The sequence below is a fragment of the Mustela nivalis genome (genome assembly GCF_964662115.1).
Source record: "Mustela nivalis genome assembly, chromosome: 1".
Lineage (NCBI taxonomy): Eukaryota > Metazoa > Chordata > Mammalia > Carnivora > Mustelidae > Mustela > Mustela nivalis.
The window spans coordinates 128,059,617-128,080,184 of NC_139020.1; the positions used below are offsets into that span (position 1 = coordinate 128,059,617).

The 20,568-nt window shown below is 40.7% G+C and overlaps 1 protein-coding gene and 1 long non-coding RNA gene across 3 annotated transcripts in view; one reads left to right on the plus strand and one right to left on the minus strand.

Annotated features, from left to right (window-relative positions):
• CPNE4 (copine 4) overlaps positions 1-20,568 on the plus strand; it is a 577,619-nt gene that overhangs the window by 124,847 nt on the left and 432,204 nt on the right. The gene's annotated exons all lie outside the window — the stretch shown is intronic.
• LOC309846260 lies at positions 9,598-19,911 on the minus strand. Its single transcript, XR_014301818.1, has 4 exons — positions 19,840-19,911; positions 19,632-19,738; positions 19,229-19,408; positions 9,598-11,118 (listed from the first exon to the last, which is right to left on the minus strand). It is a non-coding gene; the product is annotated as an uncharacterized lncRNA (long non-coding RNA).

Below are 20,568 nucleotides of genomic sequence, written 5' to 3' on the forward strand. Positions count from 1 at the left end.
CCAGGGAGCCAGTGGACTGAGTGAGTCATGTGACACCTTGGCACAAATAAGAGGAGAAGACCTCCTACTGCAACTCCTGGTGACCGGCCAGTGATGCCTCAGCCTTCTGCCCGGATGTCCTCCAGAGCTCTAAGCTCTGGGTCATGAAATGCAGCCTTCCTGGGGCTGACTTCCCCAGATCAGGAGATGGCGGGTGCTGGCCAGTGAAGCAAATCAGAGGTTGGAGTTTTATGCAGGAGCACTGGCAAGCCTGGGTCTAGGTGCTGGGCACCCTGTAAGGCACTAAGAGATATTTTGGAACAAGAAAGAGAATAGTATAAAAATGGAAGATCCAGAAGTACAAGGGTAAGATTTGGCCTCTGCCCCTTCTTTTTCTTTTATTCTACCTTCCTTCCTCCCACTCTGTCTTCTGTTTTTCCATTTTTCTTTCCATCATCCCTTCCTTCTGTTCTGCTCTTCTCCATCCTTCCCTCTCTCTTTCCCCTCTTTCTTCCCATTTTTCATCATTTTCTTCCCCCCATCTTCCTTTCCTTACATCCTTCCATTAAATCAATACATGTTTCTAGGTGTCTCTTGGGTGCTGTTGGTTCTTAGCTTGCATGGAATTCTGATTCCCTCCCTGGTACAACAGGTCCACCCTCATGCTGCCGTGGGGCATTTTTGGTCCATGTTACCTTTCCTCTACTTTTTCCTTCCTTTTTTGTCTTCCTTAATCACTAGCATATATTGAACACCTACCATGTGCAGTTTACTGCCTTAGAGAAGAAAGCTAAAATAATTATGGACTTCCCTTTCAAAAGAGTTAAGATCAAATTCAGGGATCAAGGCTTGTGTATGTGAGAAGCCAGATTATAGTGTAATAACAGTTATACGATGTCACAAAACAAGAATGTGAGATGATGCAAGACAGTGTGAGCATCGTTGCCAGATAGATAGAATGAGAGACATTTTTGAGTTCAGGGAATCGAGCACTTTTTGGGGGGAGGCTGGGTTTGGGGAAGTCTTATAGAGAAGTAATGTAAACTGGGATTCCATATAGGATTTTAATATTTGGAGATGAGAGAATTTCAGTTCAGGAAGGGGGACTGATGTGAGTAAAGCTCAGCAGCACCCCCAACCCCAACCCCCCTTGCCTTCATTTTCCAAAGGAAAGTTCCAGGGGAATCTGCTTTCCTCTCTTACGACTCCTTTAGCTTCTCTTCTGAGCACACTGCCTTCTCCTCTCCAGTTTCCTTTTCTTTCTTTTTTTTTTTTTTTCTTTTTCTTCATCCCGGGTGCCACTTCTCTTCAGCTGGCAGTGGGCTCATGGGAATCTTTCAGTTTATCTCAGACCCAACCTTGATTAGTAGCTTGGTCAGTTTATGCTGCATGTGAAGAGCCACTTGGAATGCAAATCGGAACTGAGGAGAGGGCATTTGAAACGTATTTCCAGTCATGGTTGAAATCCCAGCCTTTAGTTTTTGGCAGCTGTTGGGTGAGCCAAAATGCCGATCTTCGGACGAATGTCTGACGTGTTGGGAATCTCAGAGAGCCAGGAAATCAAAGATCTCACGGAATTCCTGGTGTGGCTGATCCAATATGGTAGAATCCAACCCAGGATTCAGTGCTTGGCGTGTTGTTAGATTTTTGTTTGCTTTTTATTACAGCAGCTCAGGGTCGAAAGGAGTTTAGAGATCATCTTGACTTTTACACAGTTCAATCTTGTAAGTCAGGAAAGTCTCCTGTTTTTCTTGCTCGTTGATATGTACATTTAACCTATGTTTTTGGGTGTTTCCATAGTAAATGTATGTCTTAGGAGTTGAAACCAGTTCATACTATTTATTTCCTATATCTGCAATCCCTGAAGGAGTATTTTATTTTCGGGTGCCTGATGAGCCCTGATCCTAGCCTGATGTCTGGGTCTTTCCTGGCAGTGACTTGAATGAAATCTGACTGATACACTATGGTGACAGTGTAGCCATGGAAGTTCAAGATTCTAAATCTGTTCATGCGGGGGCTGGCATTTCTCTGTGATTGTTCCATGCGATGCATTTAACAGGTAACCCTCAGAAGCAGCATTCCTTAGGAGACCCAGGGTGGTTCGAATTCCCTCGCCTTGTGGCCTTTTGATTTTTGCCCTTGAGTAAAGGAAATAATCCCCTTGTCAAATATTTTCTGGCTGCTCAAAAAAGGTATTTTCTCATTAGTACATTACAACTGATTATTAAAAATTTTACATTGAAGTGTCAGGTGTGTGTGCGTGTGTGTGTGTCTGGGAGTTAGAACAAAGAATCCCTTTTCCTTCCAAGGACAGTGTGGTGATGCTTTAGCGTCTATTTGATTTTTTTCTTCCTTCCTTCATCAGATGAAATCTGGTTAGAAGGGTTATCTTGTAGCAGAAAGAAAGAGGCAAGATGGTCCTGGTGGTAAATGGAAGCCTTACTTTAAGCTATCCTAGACTGGTATTGTCCAAAAGCAATTTTGCTATTTTTTCAAAAATATCTTGACAGAGAGGGACAGAGAGAGAGCGCACAAGCAGGAGGAGAGGATGAAGCAGACTTCCACTGAGCAGGGGGCCCGACACTGGGCTCCATCCCAGGACTCCGGGACCATGACCTAAGCCAAAGGCAGACACTTAACCAACTGAGCTACCCCAGTGCCCAATTTTGAAGTGTTTTATTCAATTCCATGTTGTATATGGGGGGAAATGTATGTACAGAGGAATGTAGTGATTTGGGCCAAAGTAATTTGGACTAGATCTTTAGCAGATTAAAGAAAAAAACAGGATCTGAATAAAGATACTCTGCCCTAGGAAATCATTTAATACACAGAATTTTTGTACCCTATTACCAAAATATATTAGACAAAGAAAGCAATGAAAAAAATTAAATATTTGTTCAGCAGAACAAATAGTTTTATTTCACATTTCATTAGGAGTGATTAACAGAATTTTGAAGAAAGAGTTTGAAAATGGAGGATGAACTGTTTTCCAAGACTCTAGAGGTTTTTCACAAAAACAGATAAAGTCTGTTTGAAAAATATTCTCAGTTAAAAAAAGCAATCAGATTATTGCACTCTGTCTCATAACGTGATATAATGACTTTGGAGGTATAGAATACTGAGCTAATTAAAAGCTACCCAATTGCTCAAAACTATTAAATAACTGTTTTGTGAAAGACGGAAGCCAAGAACACAATATATTAGCAACCAGCAGAAGTGTGACCCTTCCTATATACCATGGGGTGTAATCAAAACTGTAATTAGACTACATTTCCTACTCCCAAATGCCAATGTTAGACAAGAAAAACAGATTAAAATAGCTTCTGAATCAAAAACATTTTAAGGAAAGAAAGAAAAGAAAAGAAAAGCCAAAATAATCTGGATATCGAGGAAGGAAAACCCAAATGGTCTAATGAACAAGACCATCCTTTCTAGCCCCTGTTAGGTAGTGCCTCTGCCTCCTCTTTCTCCTCAGCTGCCCCTAGTCTTCGTCCCAGTCACTGGGAAATTCAGAGGGCTTGACCCCTGTACTCCCCAGAAGCAGGATCTTGGAGAGATGGGGAAATGGCAGTGGGAGTTTGCCCTGGGGCCACTTTCTCTACCCTGTTCCCTTAGGGAAGGTTCTGAGAATGCCTAGAGAGAGCATCATTTCCAGCTCTTGGCTTATGTCCAGGGCATTCCAGTCTGATGCTATTGAAAAAGGGCTTTCTTTACAGAGCTGCAGACCTGTCTCCTTATAGCTCTTTCAATGACATCCACCACTCGTAGGACCTGACTTCCCTTTGAGAGGGGACGAGACAGTACCGTATTGTCCACCTCCGGAGAGAGTGGCTGGGAATGAGTCTGCTGGCAATCATGCACAGTTTGGCTTAGCTTCAGTTTGGACCTTGTTTTTTGTTTCTTACTGTCATTGACCCCGAACATTTATTGATCACCTATATTGGTTGCATTATTAGAAGCAGTATTACATAAAAGTTAAGAGCACTGGCTGTGGAGCTGGGATAGCAGGGTTCAAATCTGAGCTCCCTCACTTGCAGCTGCATGATCTCGGGGAAATTACTCAATCTCTTTGTGTCCTAGTTCCGTTATTTGTCAGTTTGGAATAATAAAAATAGTGGGCCCTGAGTCATAGGTGGTTGCGAGGTTATTAAATGAGAAGGACCTTAAAGCACTCTAAATAAGGCCTGGCATTGAATAATTGCTCCTCAGATGTTAACAATTACTATTTTAACCTGTGGGGACACTGGGCAAGGGTATAATAATACGGAGAAGTACAAAATACAGTCCCTGTCCTGGAGGGATTGGGGTATAATCTGGAAAACAATATTTTTTACTCATGAAGAAGGAGTTGGGGTTGTGTTCTGCTCTCTAGTAAAGGATGTGTTGTTATGCCTGGGGATGTACACTCCACTTCCTCCTCACGGTCTGGCAAGCCTGGAGCAGAGGCTTCCTGTTTCCCAAGAAAAGGTGAAGCCTCTAGTCATGTTAACGGCTTCCAGATCTTAGGCCTCTAAGAAATCCTGTTTAGGTTGTTGATACAGCCATATAATGGGCTAAAGAAATACAATATACATGAATTCTTAAATATGCTCCTGCTATCGAGGCCTTCTTTTTGGTCTATGTATCCCTTTGGTACCTTGGGAAAATGTAGTGGAGAGACCAGTATGGTTTTCAGAATCTTACACTGATTTGTTAACCTGATGATGCCCAGGCAGATGCCATGGGAACTAGCGTTTGGGGCCTATCTTAGAATGAAGCATCTGTGCTCCGCATAAGTTCCTTCTCTTACTGCTTGATACCAGCCTTCTCTTTTTAATCTTCTTCCCAACTCTGTAATAATCAAGGGTAGAATCAGAAAAAGGATTTCCCACCTTTGCCATGTTGAGTTCTCATTTCTGTTTGTCCAGGAGCATCCCATCTTGGTGGCTTTCCAAACCTGTCAATGAGCAGGGGCTAAGGTTCTGCCCACTTCATGCTCAGTAGGGGACAGCAGACAGTGACCAGTGAGTCCAATCTAGCTAATCTCCAACTTTTTAGAAATAAAGCTTTATTGGAACACAGCCACAATCATGAATTTGCATATTATCTGTGGCTGCCTTTGTGCTACAGTGGCAGAGTTGAGTAGTTGTGACAGAGACCATATGGCCTACGGAGCCTAAGAAATGTGCTATCTGGCCCTTTCTACCAAAAGTCTGCTGACTCTTGACCTATAGATTAGACAGAGGAAGAGGGGGATGTTTTTGTCCCAAGGCAATATAAGGGAGTTGACATCATCAACTGGTTCCCATTCAGGAAAACTGATGTTGTTTAAGCTGTAGTATATAATAACCCTTCTAATTCCAATTGAAGGTGCCCCTAATAATATGCCATGTTTTTCTCATCACAAAAATAATATGTCATACTCAGATGGTGGGAAAGTTAATGGGCTTCTCTGAAGTGATTTCCCGTTTTCATAGCTATGCCATGCTGGTTGTTACAACTTCAAAACAAGACCATCCTTTGAGAATTGACCTTGCATATTTAAGTCTTGACTCTGAATTGGGTAGTTGAGTTCCCCTTCCCCAGCTCCTGAGCCCCTTTACTCCTTTAGAGTGTGTTGAGTTTTTCTGGGCCACCAGCTATGTATAAATTATCCTCAAGGAGCCCACATCATGGCAGGTTGTCAGCCTTTCCCCCTTTCTGTCATTAAAAGGGCCACAAGGTAGCTGGGTTGTGAAATCCACTTTCTGACCAATAAATCTTGTTTTGCAAGGACAGCGGAGAGTTCAGCAGCTGCTCATTTTCCATATATAACTGACTCTACTAAGAAGTTCTTCATCTGATCTCAGCTCTGTGACAATTCATTTTTGTGATTTTGGGCAAACTCCTTCCCAGAGGTTTTGCAGAGGATTGTTCTGTGCACAGTGAGACCTGTCTTGACCTAAGATCTGGGCCACTTGAACTTGTCAGCTGTGAATTCACCTTGGCTCAGGACTGCCCTCATCCAGATGGGTGCCATTTCTAATTTTCACAAAGGGACCCGATGGGCTAGTGGCAGTTCCTGGTCCCTTCTTTCCGAGCTTCAGTTTTAACAGCAAGGGGAAACGATTCTAGATGGTTTCCAAGGTATCTCTGATCTCTTTGATTTGAAGGCCTTTTGAGGCAGCCTGTGTGGCTGGCTAAGCACTTCTCTTCATGCTCTGTGGTACTCCCCTGCCTGGGGTGCCTTTGAAGCCAGCAGGGAAAACCACGCGCCAGGAAATGGGGCTTGAAGAGAGGAAAGCTCCAGGGTTGCTCTGAGGACAGGGCTCTGAAGACAGGAGGTAGCAGCATTGAGGCCAGTGTTGGCTATGAGAGGTCAGAGGGGTGTCAGACCAAAGGCAGGTGTGGCTAAGTCTGGCCTGATTCTGCTCAGTACTGGAACATCACAGAAAGACCAGAGCTCCTCTGGCTCCATGCAGAAGGGAAACTCGTGCCCGAGTATCAGGTATGGATAGTCTTCACTGTGAGACCAGATCATCACTGGGCTTGGCCTGTGGCAATAGAGATCTGGACATAAGAACGACCTGGGCTGAGCATAGTTCAGGATGGCCAACAAGGTGGCCTGTTGGGGGTTAGTACACAGTGGTGGGACTCCCTGGAGCCAAAGAACCCTCTAAGGAAAGAGGCAGCAGATCTGAGCATCCTTGAGATCTTTCTAACTCAAATCCCAATTTCCTCAAATTACCAAGATGCTTGGTAAATTTATCTTAAAGCCCTGTTTTGTTCTGTTTTGCCTTCACTTTGTTGAGCCTTAATAATTATCACTCAGGAATTTGTAGCTGTGTGTTGATGTGGCACTAAACACAGTCTTATCATCATCTCATGTAATTTAAACTTTGTCCAGTTAGGGGTAGCCAGTTCGGCCTGTGTTGGCAGAAGAGGAAACTGAACCTCACCGAAGTTAGATACCTTGTCCAAGCCTGCAGAGGTAGAAAGTTCTGCACCTAAAATTTAAATCTAGATCTTACACTCAGATGATAGTGCTTTTAAATACTCTGCCCTGATGCTTCCCTACACGACCCTGGATGTGACTAATTTAATTATTCGCAGTGATGTTGCAGGGGACAAGGGAGCTTTTTTATCTGCTCAGTGTTAATTACCCCAGTGTTTCTCAACCTCAGCACTATTGACATTTGTGGCCAGAGAATCCCATTGTTGGGGACTGTCCTGTGCACTGTGGGATGCTGAGGCTTATCCCTGGTCCCTACCCACTAGGTGCCAGTAGCACTCTCATTTCTGCCCAACTGTGACAACCCAAAAAAATCTCTACACTTTGCTCAGTATCCCCTGGGAGAGAAAATTAACCCTGGTCAAGTGAGAATCACTGACATAATGTTAATTTGTCATTAAAGAAAAAAAAAAACTCTGCGTATATAATTTCTTTAATGTCTTCCTTAATTTTTTTTTTCTTTTGCTCCAAAATTCTGCCCTTCTCTCTGCCTGATGGACATTCTGAACTGTGTCCTTACTAACCTTCACCTTGTTGGCCTCTTCCCAAACTCCCCAGACACCCTCTCTTTGAGCCCAGATTCTCCTGGGGATGTATTAAGAGCCAACCAGCTATGAAAACAATGTGCTCCTCCTTGTGCTAAGTGCCTCTGCTCAGGCAGTAAAACGCTTCAGTGGCATGAACATATGGCATCAACATGGCCTCTGAAAACCACGCTGGGTGTCTAACAAGCATGGGGGGAAGGGGACAGGCTGTGTTGAGCCCTGGAAGCTTATGGAACAGACTCCACCCCTACCCCCAGGAGCCGCTGAGCTGGGGTTTCTTGGAGGATCTTGACTCCACACAGGCCAAGGCTTTATGGAGAAGAGGGCTGGTGTCTCGAAGGTGTTGCATTTTGTTCCTTTAATAAAACACCCTGCAGACCTTGACATCTGCCACAGAGAAAGACCTAGAGCAGCCAGCCGTGTGGCGCAGTGCCAGCCCTTACTTACCTTTGGCTCCAAGCAGGCATCCTGTTGAGCTCTGCCTTCTATTAGGTAAGAGGACGTGGGCAGCTCCGCAGTGACCCACTGTTTTCTGAGTGCAGAACCTCCAGAGAGTTTCAGGTCAATAAAAAGCCTGGGGTATGGCTCACAGAGTAGCATCTGAACTGTTCAGCATCCCAGTTTAATAATCCCAGGATGCAGGAGGTGAGGGAGGTCATTGACATAGTTTGCCAGAAAAGTGGACTGCTTGTGAATTTTCATAATCGTGTGTAGAGTGAGATGTCTCTCTCCTCAGTAATGTTGTCATGGGGATTGATAATAGGCTTCTTAAATGGGTAAAATTTTAAGAACATATATGTTTTGGAGCTAAATAAAGTTACTACAAAAATCTCTAGCAATTCACTTCAGTGAACTCTTCCTCATGAAAGGGTTTATGAGCATATCCTGAACTGTAGCAACAGTGTGAGGTATACACATGCTTGTACCTTCATGTCCCTGTGCACACATGTGCACATGGATTGATTTCTCCATATGGAGAGATCAGATGAGCCTCTTTTAAATTCCAGTTCAATCATTTCCTGCACAGAAGGCATGATGAGTTACTTAACATCTCTGAGCCTGTTTCCTTGCCCTTAAAAAAGGAATGTATGTATATTATTGGTAAATTTCTCTTAAAACCTCAGTTGATTCTGTTTTGCCTTCATTTTTTTGAGCCTTAACAATTATCACTCAGGAATTTGTAGCTGTGTGTTGACATGGCACTAAATACATTCTTATCATCTCATGTAATTTAAACTTTGTCCAGTTAGGGGTAGCCAGTATGTATGTATATATACAGAAATATGTATGTATGTATGTATGTACATATGTATGTATGTCATGTACATATGTATGACATACATATGTCTCTCTATATACATTGGTATATATATTATGGCATGGTTGTGAAGGTTGGTTATAAAGTATTTGAAGTTGCAAAGCATAGAAGGCACTTGATAAATAGTATTAGTAATATTATTATCACAATATCAATTTATGAACCATTAAGAAGAACAGATACCAAGTCTGGGACAGAGCTGATTTTCTTGGATTACTCTTCAATTATTAGGCTGTTATACCGGATACTCCATGTCACACTTGGAACTCAATGTAGGTGGTTTCCATTCCAAAATAAATTTCTTTTAATCTTTATTTGGTAAGTCATCTTTCAGGGCTCCTAACTATTTCTACTTAACATTTCCAAGGTCTCAAGCTTTTCATTAATTCCATAAATATTTATTAAATACTTATTAAGTATCAGAGAGTGATCTAGAGGTTGGGGGTTCAAAATGAAAGCAGAGACAATGACTCTTTTTTTGCTGGTAGTTTTCAAGCCAAGTCGGCTTCAGCCATGCTATTAGGAAAGACATATGTCATTCATAATCAGAAGTATCCATTGTGAATAGACTTTGTGCCATGCTCTGTGCTGGGTCTTAGGGAAGCAGGATGTAGCGATGAACAGAAATACTAGGATATGGCAATATGGTGGGTATGTTGAGTAATTAACAATTACTCAATTGATTGTGAGACAGAAAATATAAAATCATGACAGGTGTCATGGCAATCCAAGAATTTATTTAGAATAAATTTATAGAAGAATAATTCATTAAGGCTTATTAAGGGAGGCTGAGAGAATAAATAGTGCCTGGAACATAGTTTGTGAATGTTTGAATGAATGGTACTGTTGATGAAGGAAAAGGGCTGCCATATGTGGTTGTATAGGTTTTACACTGCACAACTTTAAGACATGCCATTCAAAGTGTGGAGATAGTGTTCAACTTGCGTGGTCATATACAGTGATTCTGCCAAGCACTTCACATATACAATCTCATTTAATCTTCCTAACACTCCATTCTGTAAGTTGTGTTTCCCCATTTTGCAGGCATAGAATTTGGGACTCAAGGAGGTTGTTACTTGCTCAGGTTCACAAATTGAGTCAGTGACATGGTAGGGTGGAGGGAGGGATTCCCAGTTAGAATGCAGACTCCTCTGATTCTAGAGTTCCTTCTTGGGAAATAGGAGAAAAGACCTTCTTGAAATTCAACTTGATGGCTTGGGTCTGATCTTGTCTTTGAACCAAATATTTAGGTCTTTAGGATCAAAATGGAGAAGTGAATATACTGAAATGATTACTTTGCAGGTCCTGGGCTTCAAATTGCAAACTCTGTAAGACCCTCACTGTTTTCTCCTACCTGATCACATCACGCTCTTGGCTTTTTTTCCTCCTCTTTGTGAGAAAAGCTTGGATCAAACATCTGAGAACCCCCCACCTGGTAGAGATGGTGGGCATACCATTTGTATTATTGACAAAAAGTAAAAAAGAACAGATCTAGATCAGCTGATGTGAGAAGCTGTTAGAGTAGGAGCTGTTGAAGCATAGGTTCAGCTTCTCTGGCAGGAAGATTTACCCAGTTCCAATGTCCTGTTTCTTCTATAACTAACTTTTAATATCTCTATCCCTGAGTTAGCAGTAAACCGGTCACGTTGGTGTCTTCTCAAGACTTGATGATTGTGATATAACAAGTCTTTCCCCGTGCTGTCCCACTGAAGTCCTAGTGCTCCATGCCCCTCTGTGATAACAGAAATCCGTAGGAGGTGGAGTTGACGGCTCCTGATTGCTTGTTGCTGGTAAAGACAGTTTATTTCTCAATCAACTTTTTAATACAATAGCTCAACCCATAGAACTACAAAGGTAAAAGAAAAATTTGTGTCTGGTTAAAAAAATGTGAGTAACAATGAATACAAAGTTTCAGGAAATGGAAGGTTGTGATTTATAGGAATTTGGAAAGGGAATTGCAGTATATACAGCTTTGCAGTAGGATACTTAGGGATAATGTCCTTACTGTTGTAAAGATACTTTACACCTTTTGTTCTGGTTATCTTTCTTGAAGAAGGTGAGGAGTGAGGAAGAAATTTGTATTTCTGACTTACGCACTTGATTTCCATAATACCTTTCAAGAGTCCTGAAATGATGATATTATTATCTCAGTTTTATTGATGATAGAACTGAAGTCTTCAAAAGTCACATGGGTATGGGTTCCAGTTTTTCATATCTGGATTGTCTGCTGCATATTCCGTGCTTTTTCTGTAGTATTGTATGTATTGTATATTTTAACACTCAGGAGGGAGGAAGAGACTACTTTCCTTGAATAGAAGGAGAAACAATTCTGTGTTAATAATAATATTCCAGATAACTAAAAAGTAAATAAAAAACAACAGTAGTAGGTATTTAATGAGTTATCACTCTGTGCTAGGCATTGTGCTAGATGTTTTATTCTCATAGCACTTCAGTGAGGAAGGTACTGTTTTTAATCCCTGTTTGACAGCTGGTGAACCTGAGGCTCAGCAAGATAAGTGACCTCCCCAAAGTCACACAGCTGTTAGAAGCACCCTATCTTTGTACTCTTATGGTTTTCTTCTGTGTTAGAATTTACATTTCTAGAAGGCAGGGACTATCCCTCATTAACTTCTTTATTCCTAGAAGCCCCACAAAGCAGTTTTTCTCATGGTAGGTCCCACTAGACTAGACTAGACTAGACATAGTAGATGCCTACTAAACATAGGAGGTCAGTGTCAACTGACCCTGAGATCTGCTCTCCCAGATCCGTGCTTTTGGTCCCTTCACACACTCTGACCAACCTTGTTTTATCAGGTGGACAGATGGGGAAGAAGAGTGCCTTAACAGATTGTTGCCTGCCTTATCTTCTGTAAAGCCTACAGCTATCCTGCGTATGTGATAGGACATATGATCAGAATAGAACATTCTTTTTTTTTTCTTTCTTTTGGTGACTATATTAGTATAAGATAGATTAAGCTACCTTAACAAATAACCCCAATGGCTTAGTGCTACTGAGAAGCTCTCTAGGGCAGTTGTTCCCCATTAGCGGTGATCCAAGGCACTGCCCTTGATCTCTGTCTCTGCCATTTCAATACAAGGCCTCCTTCATAGTCACCACAGCAGGGCAGCTGGTGTTGGCACTGTCTTGCAGTGGTCACTGAAGAAACACACATTGCTTCTGGTCACATTCTGTTTGCTGAAATTGGTCATATGCTCTCAATTTGCTAAGAAGGTAGAGCAGAGGAATTCTCCCTTGAGCTCAGAAGGAGAGGAAACGTAGATATAAGTGAGCCCCAGGAGACTCTACCTTAGTGGTATTGGTTCTTTATTTTTTTTTTTTCTACTACTGACTCGTGGAAACAATTAAAGGTAACAGCTATAATACCGAGATATTTCTTCAGAATAGTTTCATGGACTTGCACTTCCATCAGGCATGTGATGTTAATTTTAACTCCATGTGCTTAACCACAGTGACTCAAGTCCTGATTCGGCTATTTGAAGTTCCTATATGTTGGCTATACCAGTAAGTGCAATTTTTAAAAAAGGATATTTCTTCTAAACCATCAAGAATGTGCTGTTTTGAGAAATTGTTTTATTTCCTTAATTACAACTCAAGGGAGATTTTTTTCTTTAATGTCACTGTAAAAATATTTTCTATCAGATTGTTAAAATCCTTCATAAAATGTTGCTAAGGGAACTTAATAGAATATAATATGTATGCATTAATAGAAACTATAAAACTATATGCATTATGATCCCAAATTTCTCTGTTTTTGTCTCTCTGACAATTGCTGTCTGTGTCTGTCTCTTTCTCCACACACACTTCCCTCCCATACTGAAAATCAGTACATCAAAATAGTAACAGCTATAATCTCTGAACTTAATGGTTATTTTGTTTCCTATACTTTTCTGAATTTTACCAAAAGTTTTATACTGAAAGTCAGTATAAATAATTTCTAACAATTAACATTAGTTGTTTTGTTTAGATACATAATATGCAAAAAACATACATTTTTAAATACAGATATAGAATGATTATTTAGATGTATGTATTTTTGTAATCCTGTCTCACAGAGTGGAATTAAGATGTGCTCATTATAGATCATTTCCTTGCTCTGTTTCCCTTCTGAAGGCATTTACAACTTATAGATGGTGTTGAGAAGTACGCAGAGAGCAGGAAGGAAGAGAGATGCCATTCAGAGATGATGGGACCATCCTTCCCATCAAAAAATCCAATTTAATTAGGGTCAGCCTGTCCCCACATCACTGTCCCCTTTTGCTCTTCCAGGTTAGTTAATTTGGTATCTTCTGGTGAATGTCATCTTGCAATTAAAATGCTGGGCTGGCAAGTTTCAGCAGCTCAGTTTCTGAGGCCCTTCACTGTCAGCAGCCTTGCATTTTTAATCAGGACCTGTATAGTCATACAGTCTTCCATCAAGTAACTTCTTATTTTGGATGGAGAAGAGAGATATTAGTTGAATTTTAATTTAATCACTTGCCTCTCAGGATATGTGCTAAAAAGATACCATTAGGATGCTTCATACCATGCCAGGATACCATCCCCACTGACACATCACCCCATATGGAGCTCTCAAAGTGACCCTAAGGCCGACCACCCAGAATCAGGATGTGAGGATGGCTTCCTTTGGAAGTAGGAGAGAGATGGTCCTGCAGATTTTGAGGTCATCGTATGCCTGTTATCCTAGTCAAGAGAGGAGGAGAATCAGCTCCACTTGCCTGTTCCCCAGGAACAAATTAGGAGGGCAAGGTATTAGGGTCTGCAAAGTGGGAACTGACAGGCAGGGGGTTTGTGAAGAAACTCATCAGAGTAATAGCTCAAAACCTCCTGACTAGAGAGAATTACCCAAAATAGATGGAGAAGTTGCCATCTTGATAGATGGCCCCACTGTTCCCTGACATACCTCTGTAGAGTCCCTCATGAGCGGCCATGATGTCATCCGTGTGGCCCACAGCCCTACAGAGTAGCATGTACACTCATGGTATGCAGCTGCCAACGATGAGTAAATGAGCAGAGTGTGTCCGTGACCATGAGTTCCATTCAGGACCCACAACTTAGTCATTGAACTCAGTGTGTCCTGAGTCCCAGCAACTGATGCACATTCTGCATCAGTAGATCTGGAGTGGGCCTGAGTGTCTGCATTCTAACTAGTTTCTAGGAGGTGCTGAGACTGCTGATTGCAGAACTAGACTTAATGAATGGACCACTGTTGTCTTCATGGGGATCATTAGCCTATCAGATGGACATTGCTTGGTGCATTCCTCTAATTAAATTTTTATTTATTATAAACAGTGATTTTAAAAAAATTATTTATTTGAGACAGAGAGCATGAGTGGGAGGAGCAGAGGGAGAGGGAGAGAGAATTTCCAGCAGAATCCATGCTGAGTGCAGAGACTGCTGTGGGCTCCATCTCAGGACCCTGAGATCATGACCAGAGCTGAGATCAAGAGTCACTTAATGGACTGTGGCACGAAGGTACCCCCAAGATGATTGTTTTAATGTGGACTCTGAGATATAAATAACTCTTAAAGAGATTGGTTTATGGTTAGGTTTTTTCTTTTTTTAAGTTGCTAAATGGGCATCATTGGCTAATTTTGTTTTTGCAGGCCTGACAGAGGCACACTTCCTCACCTCAAACCTGCATCCCTCATTTCCTAAACTATAAGCTTCTGGAAAACAAGGGTCAGTGCCTCATGCAGAAAGATGCTTCAGAAAGACTTTCATGTCATATTTCACATTTTTCTAATGTAATCTAACTTGGCCAAAAATAAAAATAATTTTAAAGGCTTAGGTATTTGGGTTAACAGTGGCAAGAAAAATTAAATTTCTCTGGAACACCATTGCCTTGTATTCCTGTTTAAATCAATTCCTGTTCAGCTCCTTACACAGACTCCCATAAAAGTGACAAGTCAGCTACACATTAATGAGAACTTTGATCTGTGTCACTTGCCTTTTCTTCTTGGGTCCCTCTGAGGCTTTCTGCCAAGGCATGGGTTTAATTTAATATCCATCTCTGCAGCAGTTGGTCTTGGGCCTTCTGAGATTCTATTCTGAACGCCATGGTGTGCTATTGAGATGACTGATGGGGCAAATAAGAGAAGTCAACAAAGCGGCCATGGGAAGATGTTGCCACAGTGGATGTGGGTGCCAGAGGTGACGACAAGATGGGCAGCCTAACAGATTTTTATTAGCTGGCGCTGCTGTGACTACAGTGATACCATCTCTCAGAAAGGAGCCCAGAACTCCCTGGGAACAGCATAACCTGGTTAAGGAAAATAGAAGTGTTTGGAAAGGATCACAAATGGGAAAAAAATCTTATTCAGCAGCTGCTGATCTAGGGAAGTTAGAAAAATGAGCTTAGTTGCATATGGGTTACCAGAATTAACATCCAATGATTTCTTGCACTGGGCAAGCCATAAATAACCTTCTATAATTTCGAGAGACTCAGTGGTGTGGCCTATGGGTGTGGGTTTTAGCCTGGATTCATCCCTTGAGTGTCTGGATATTTCTTTCATTCGTGGAAGGCTTGGAAGGAGAAGGCTTAAGGCCCATGTTCCATCTCTTTATACAGGCATGGAGCTGTTTTTAAGAACTGTTGCTCCGAGTCACGTACTCCGTATGCACGGATTTTTTTTCTTCTTTTTTCTTTTTAAATGCTGAGAACTGCATGACTCCAGCTATTTCCTCTGGACCAGGTCAGGAGGCTTTGGGTTTCTGTTTGTAACAGTTGCTCCATCATGTTTGTGATGTACTTATAGTTTTCATGTGCAGACAGATTGCCTTTATCATTTCATCTGTGGTGTATTGATTAAAGCAACCACATTCCTGACATTATCTACTCATCACACTTGGATAAGATTCTCCCTCTGTCCCTTTAGGAAAGCATTTTATTTTGGTTCTTAGACAGTAAGATTAATCAAATCAAGTCATCTTTTGGTCAACCTAGTTGACCTTCTTGTTCTTTAGCCGGCCGAGTAAATAATTTAGTAATCAGGATTTAGTTGAATTTGCTTTGTTTTCTTGCTCAGGTTTTAATAGGCACTTAGACTTTTCTCTCTTGGTAACGCTTATCATGCAAAGTGAAGATTAGAGAGACTATACTTGTACATTAAAGCAACTTTGTTCTGACATGGTCATGACTAATGTCACTGAGGTTTTGTTCTGAGTTTTGAGGCTATGTTAACATTTCCATGCCTTAGTTTTCTCATCTGTAAATTGTGGATGATAATAGGACACAGCTCATAGGACTGACAGCTGTGGGATTACATGAAATAATGTCTTCTCCATTTTTTTAAAAAAAGATTTTATTTATTTTCGGGGCACCTGGCTGGCTTAGTTGGTTAAGTGTCTGTCTTCTGCTCCGGTCGTGATCCCAGGGTCCTGGGATCGAGCCACATGTTGGGCTCTCTGCTCAGTGGGGAGCCTGCTTCTCCCTCTCCCTGCCCCTGCTCGTGTTCTCTCTCACTCATTCTCTCTCTCTCAAATACACAAATACAATCTTAAAAAAAGAAAAAAGGTTTTTTTTGTTTGTTTGTTTGTTTGTTTTTAGAAAGGCAGATAATGGGAAGAAGGGGAGGGAGAGGAAAACGCAGATTCCATGCTGAGTGCGGACCCCTACATGGGGCTGGATCTCATGACCCTGAGATCATGACCCGAGCCAAGCCAAGAGTGGCACCTTAACCAACTGAACCACTGAAGCACCCTTCCATTTTTTTGATGTTTAACATATTTGCAATACTCCTGCCTGGACATTTGCACTTGTGATTTGTTCTGGCTGCCTGAAATGTCTTCCTCTGAAACCCGTATCATTGGCTCTCTATTCCTTTATGTTTTTACTCAAGAATTCTCTTCTCAATGAGATTTCCCTCATCTAAAATGTTTACCTTCACCTTAACATTTTGTTTTAAGTTTCAGCTGTAGAATTTAGTGATTCATCAGTTGCATATAATACCCAGTGCTCATTACATCACATGTCCTCCTAATGTCTATCACCCAGTTACCCTATCCCCCCCTCACATCCCCTCCAGAAACCCTCCGTTTGTTTCATATGGTTAAGAGTCTCTTATGATTTGCCTCCTTCTCTGGTTTCATCTTATTTGATTTTTCCTTCCCTTCCCCTATGTTTATCTGTTTTGTTTCTTAAATTCCACGAGTTAAATCATATGGTATTTGTCTTTGTCTAACTGACTTATTTTGCTTAGCGTAATATGCTCTAGTTCCATCCAGATTGTTGCAAATGGCAAGATTCCATTTTCCATTCTTTTTGACAGCTGAGTAATATTCCATTATATATTCCATCATATATATGTACCATCTTATATATATATATTTCATAGTATATACCATACACACACACACACACACACATATATGTACACTTATATATGTATGTATATATACCACATCCTCTTTATCCAGTCATCTGTCCAAGAACATCTGGGCTCTTTCCACAATTTGGCTCTTGTGGACATTGCTGTTCTAAATGTTGGGGTACATGTATCCCTTTGAATCACTATGTTTGTATCCTTAGGATAAATACCTAGCAGTGCAATTGCAGGGCCGTATCACCTTAACATTCTATATCCTCCTTCCCTGCTCCATTCTTTGTTTTGGCTCTTATCACTGTCTACTAATGTGGATATTTTATTTATCTTGTTTATTGACTGCCACTCTGCCCCTAGACCAATTAGAATGTAAGGTCCATTAAATAAAACAACAACAACAACAACAACAAAACAAAAATGGTGCCCCATTTTTTTCCCTAGCACTTGGGGATAAGATAAGTATTTATTAAATTGAATTAATATAATGTTTTTAGCACAGGTCAACACATAGTAAGTTGTTATAAACATCACGTTGTGGCTGGAAGACTTCATACTGCCTTTTATCCACTTATTATTTAAATTCTGCAGATAAATCCAGGTTATCTGTCTTTATGGGTCCACTCCAGTTTCTTCTTTGCCAATTGCTTTTTTCTTTAAATCCCATTTTCCATGGTAGCATTATTGCTTTATCTCTCCCAGGTTGTTCTCTGAAGATTACATACAAGTTGGCCCAATCTTCCCAACTACTTTTGCAAGCTTCTTGTTAGCCGAAGTAAATAACACCTATTTTTTTCCCTAGTTCTTTCAGCACAGTGCCAGCGCAGAGGGTTCAGTATTCACTGAACATTGTTGCTATATAAGTCAGCATTGATGAAATGCTATATGACTACAGAATTTATCATTTATGAACTAGAAATCATGAAACCCATTGAATGGAAGAAAAGAAGTATTATTTTTGACCAAAAACGTCATAGTGAAATACTTTTCCTTGTGTGGATGAGTCAGTTAATACTTGTTGCCATCACATTAGGGTGCTCTAGTTGTACTGACCTTCTTTTCTTTCCCCAACTTTTATTATGGAAAAAATGGAAATATCAGAAAATTTGGAAGTATTTTACAGTAAACACCCATGTACCTATGAGTTAGGTTCTACTGTTAACAATCTTAGTTGAATAGATAACATATCTATCCCTTTGTTTACTCTTCTATTAATCCATCTTATATTTTGGTGCATTTCAGAGTAAACTGTAGACATCAGTACATTTTCTAATTTTATCAACTAGAATCCAATGTTGCAACCACCATTCTGAGATTTTCTATCATAGATTTCTTTTTCCTCTCTGGAGCTTCATATAAATAGAGATATGCCATATGTACTGTCTTTTACATGAGACTCATTCACTAAACACAATGTTCCTGAGATTTATCCATGTCCTTACAAGCGCACTCTTTTTAGTTGCTGAGTAATATTCTTCTTCATGGCTGTACACATTTTGTCCTTGTACAGTTGCTGTATGTTAACCATAAGGCTGCTGTTCATGTACATTTGTGTACAAAGCTATCTTTTTCACCCTAGATAAGTATCTAGAATTGAGATTTCTGGGTTACAGAGTACATTGTTTTTCTTATTTGTCCTCAAACACACTGAGGTTTTTCCTGCTGTAAAGCCTCTACACTAGTTCTTTCCTTTGTCTGGAATGCTCTTCTCTGTGTATAAAATGCCTTTGTCCCTTATCATCATGTAACTGCCTCTTTGGTATCATTCAGATCATAGCTTTCCCTGACCACCCCTCCTGTATGACCATAGTCTATCTTTAGAGCATCACGCTATTTTAATAATCTGCATAGCATTTCTTATAATTTGGTAATTTTCTTTTCCCTCCATTATAACATAAACTAGGGATGGGGGACTATCTGTTCTACTGTTCTCATTCCATAATCTAAATTAGTTGACCATTGTGGTCAACATTGGCATGATATATCATAGGCACTCAGTAAACGTTTGATGAAGAAGTGAATACAGGAAAGAACAGTTAAATTCCAAATGGCTACAACTCCATCCATTGTACTCACTGTGTTATCCTCAGTACCCAACGCATAGCAAGTGCACACTGTGTATATGATGAATGAATAGATGGGAATCGTTTCTTAGTGGATCAGAAACTCTTAAGAAAATGCCACTCCAGAAGATTTCTTCTTTCCTGCCATTGTCAGATGAAGGCAGTTAATTCAATTTCTTAACATCTTCAAAGCCTGAATAAAAATGGGTCACAGCTGGTGATATGAGGCATCTGCCCTATGTGCCTTGATATCTAGGGAGAAATTGTTGGTAGCAAATGGAAAAACACACTGGTAAGCTGTCATATGACCACACTGGGTCATTAATCTAATGTTTAGTAGTGCTAAAATATATTTCTCCCAATATAGTTCTTGGTAGTCATCCTAATTAAGGGGGTAAGGGTGAAGAAGCACTTACCGTAGAGGGTAATTACTACACACAGTGGGGTTAGCAATTGGACATGGTTTTCTTGTCTTGCTTATGGATTATTATCTAGGATGCCTGTAGCCACAGCAACAGGGGATCTTTGAAGTTCAAAGACAGGAACAATCAGCAGTTCTATGCTCTTGGAGTTTCTGGAGTGGCAGAGAAGGACAAGAGAGAAAGAATGCCTGATGATATCTACATCCAAGTCTTCCTTTTCTCAATCTAGCTGACCTTGTATTATGTAGGAGCAGAGAACTGAACTGGATCTGCGCATCATATTAATTGAGAAGAGAATCCCTGAACGTATACTCCACAGAAGAAATGGACAACCAATGAGGACATTGGAATAGAATCTTCCAATAGAATAGAATAGAATAGAATAGAATAGAATAGAAGCTAGAAAGCTTCTCTTTGCATTGGCCCCAGGTATGTAAGTGTTCTGGATATTATAAACAGAGATATGAAAAGAAGCAAGTTATAATTGAATTTGTACATATCCCCCAAACCAATGTTACCCCCATCAGTCCTAGTCTGATGCTACAGACCTAACTTGAGTAGCCATCTTCCATTGTGCCTTTCACTATTAAATAACTCAACACTTGGTGCTCTTCTCTCCATAGGAACTGCTTAGTGCATAATTTGAATCCAATAATGTCTGGTAAAGTCCTTGGTTTGAGGAAAAGATAAATTTATAGTATTAAGACAGTCTAGAGTAGCTTGATGAGGGATGAGGGGAAACTTACCTGGATTTCTCTTTCTGCAATAGACATACCATGAAAAACCAGCACCTGTGGAGGATTTTTGTTTTATTGTAATTCAAATGAGGTGCCCACTAATCTGTACTGCAATACTTTGTGAAGCAGAGTTTATCCTGTAATGTGAATAATCACCCCACTTTATATCTTTTAGAAACTTAGACTTTTATCTG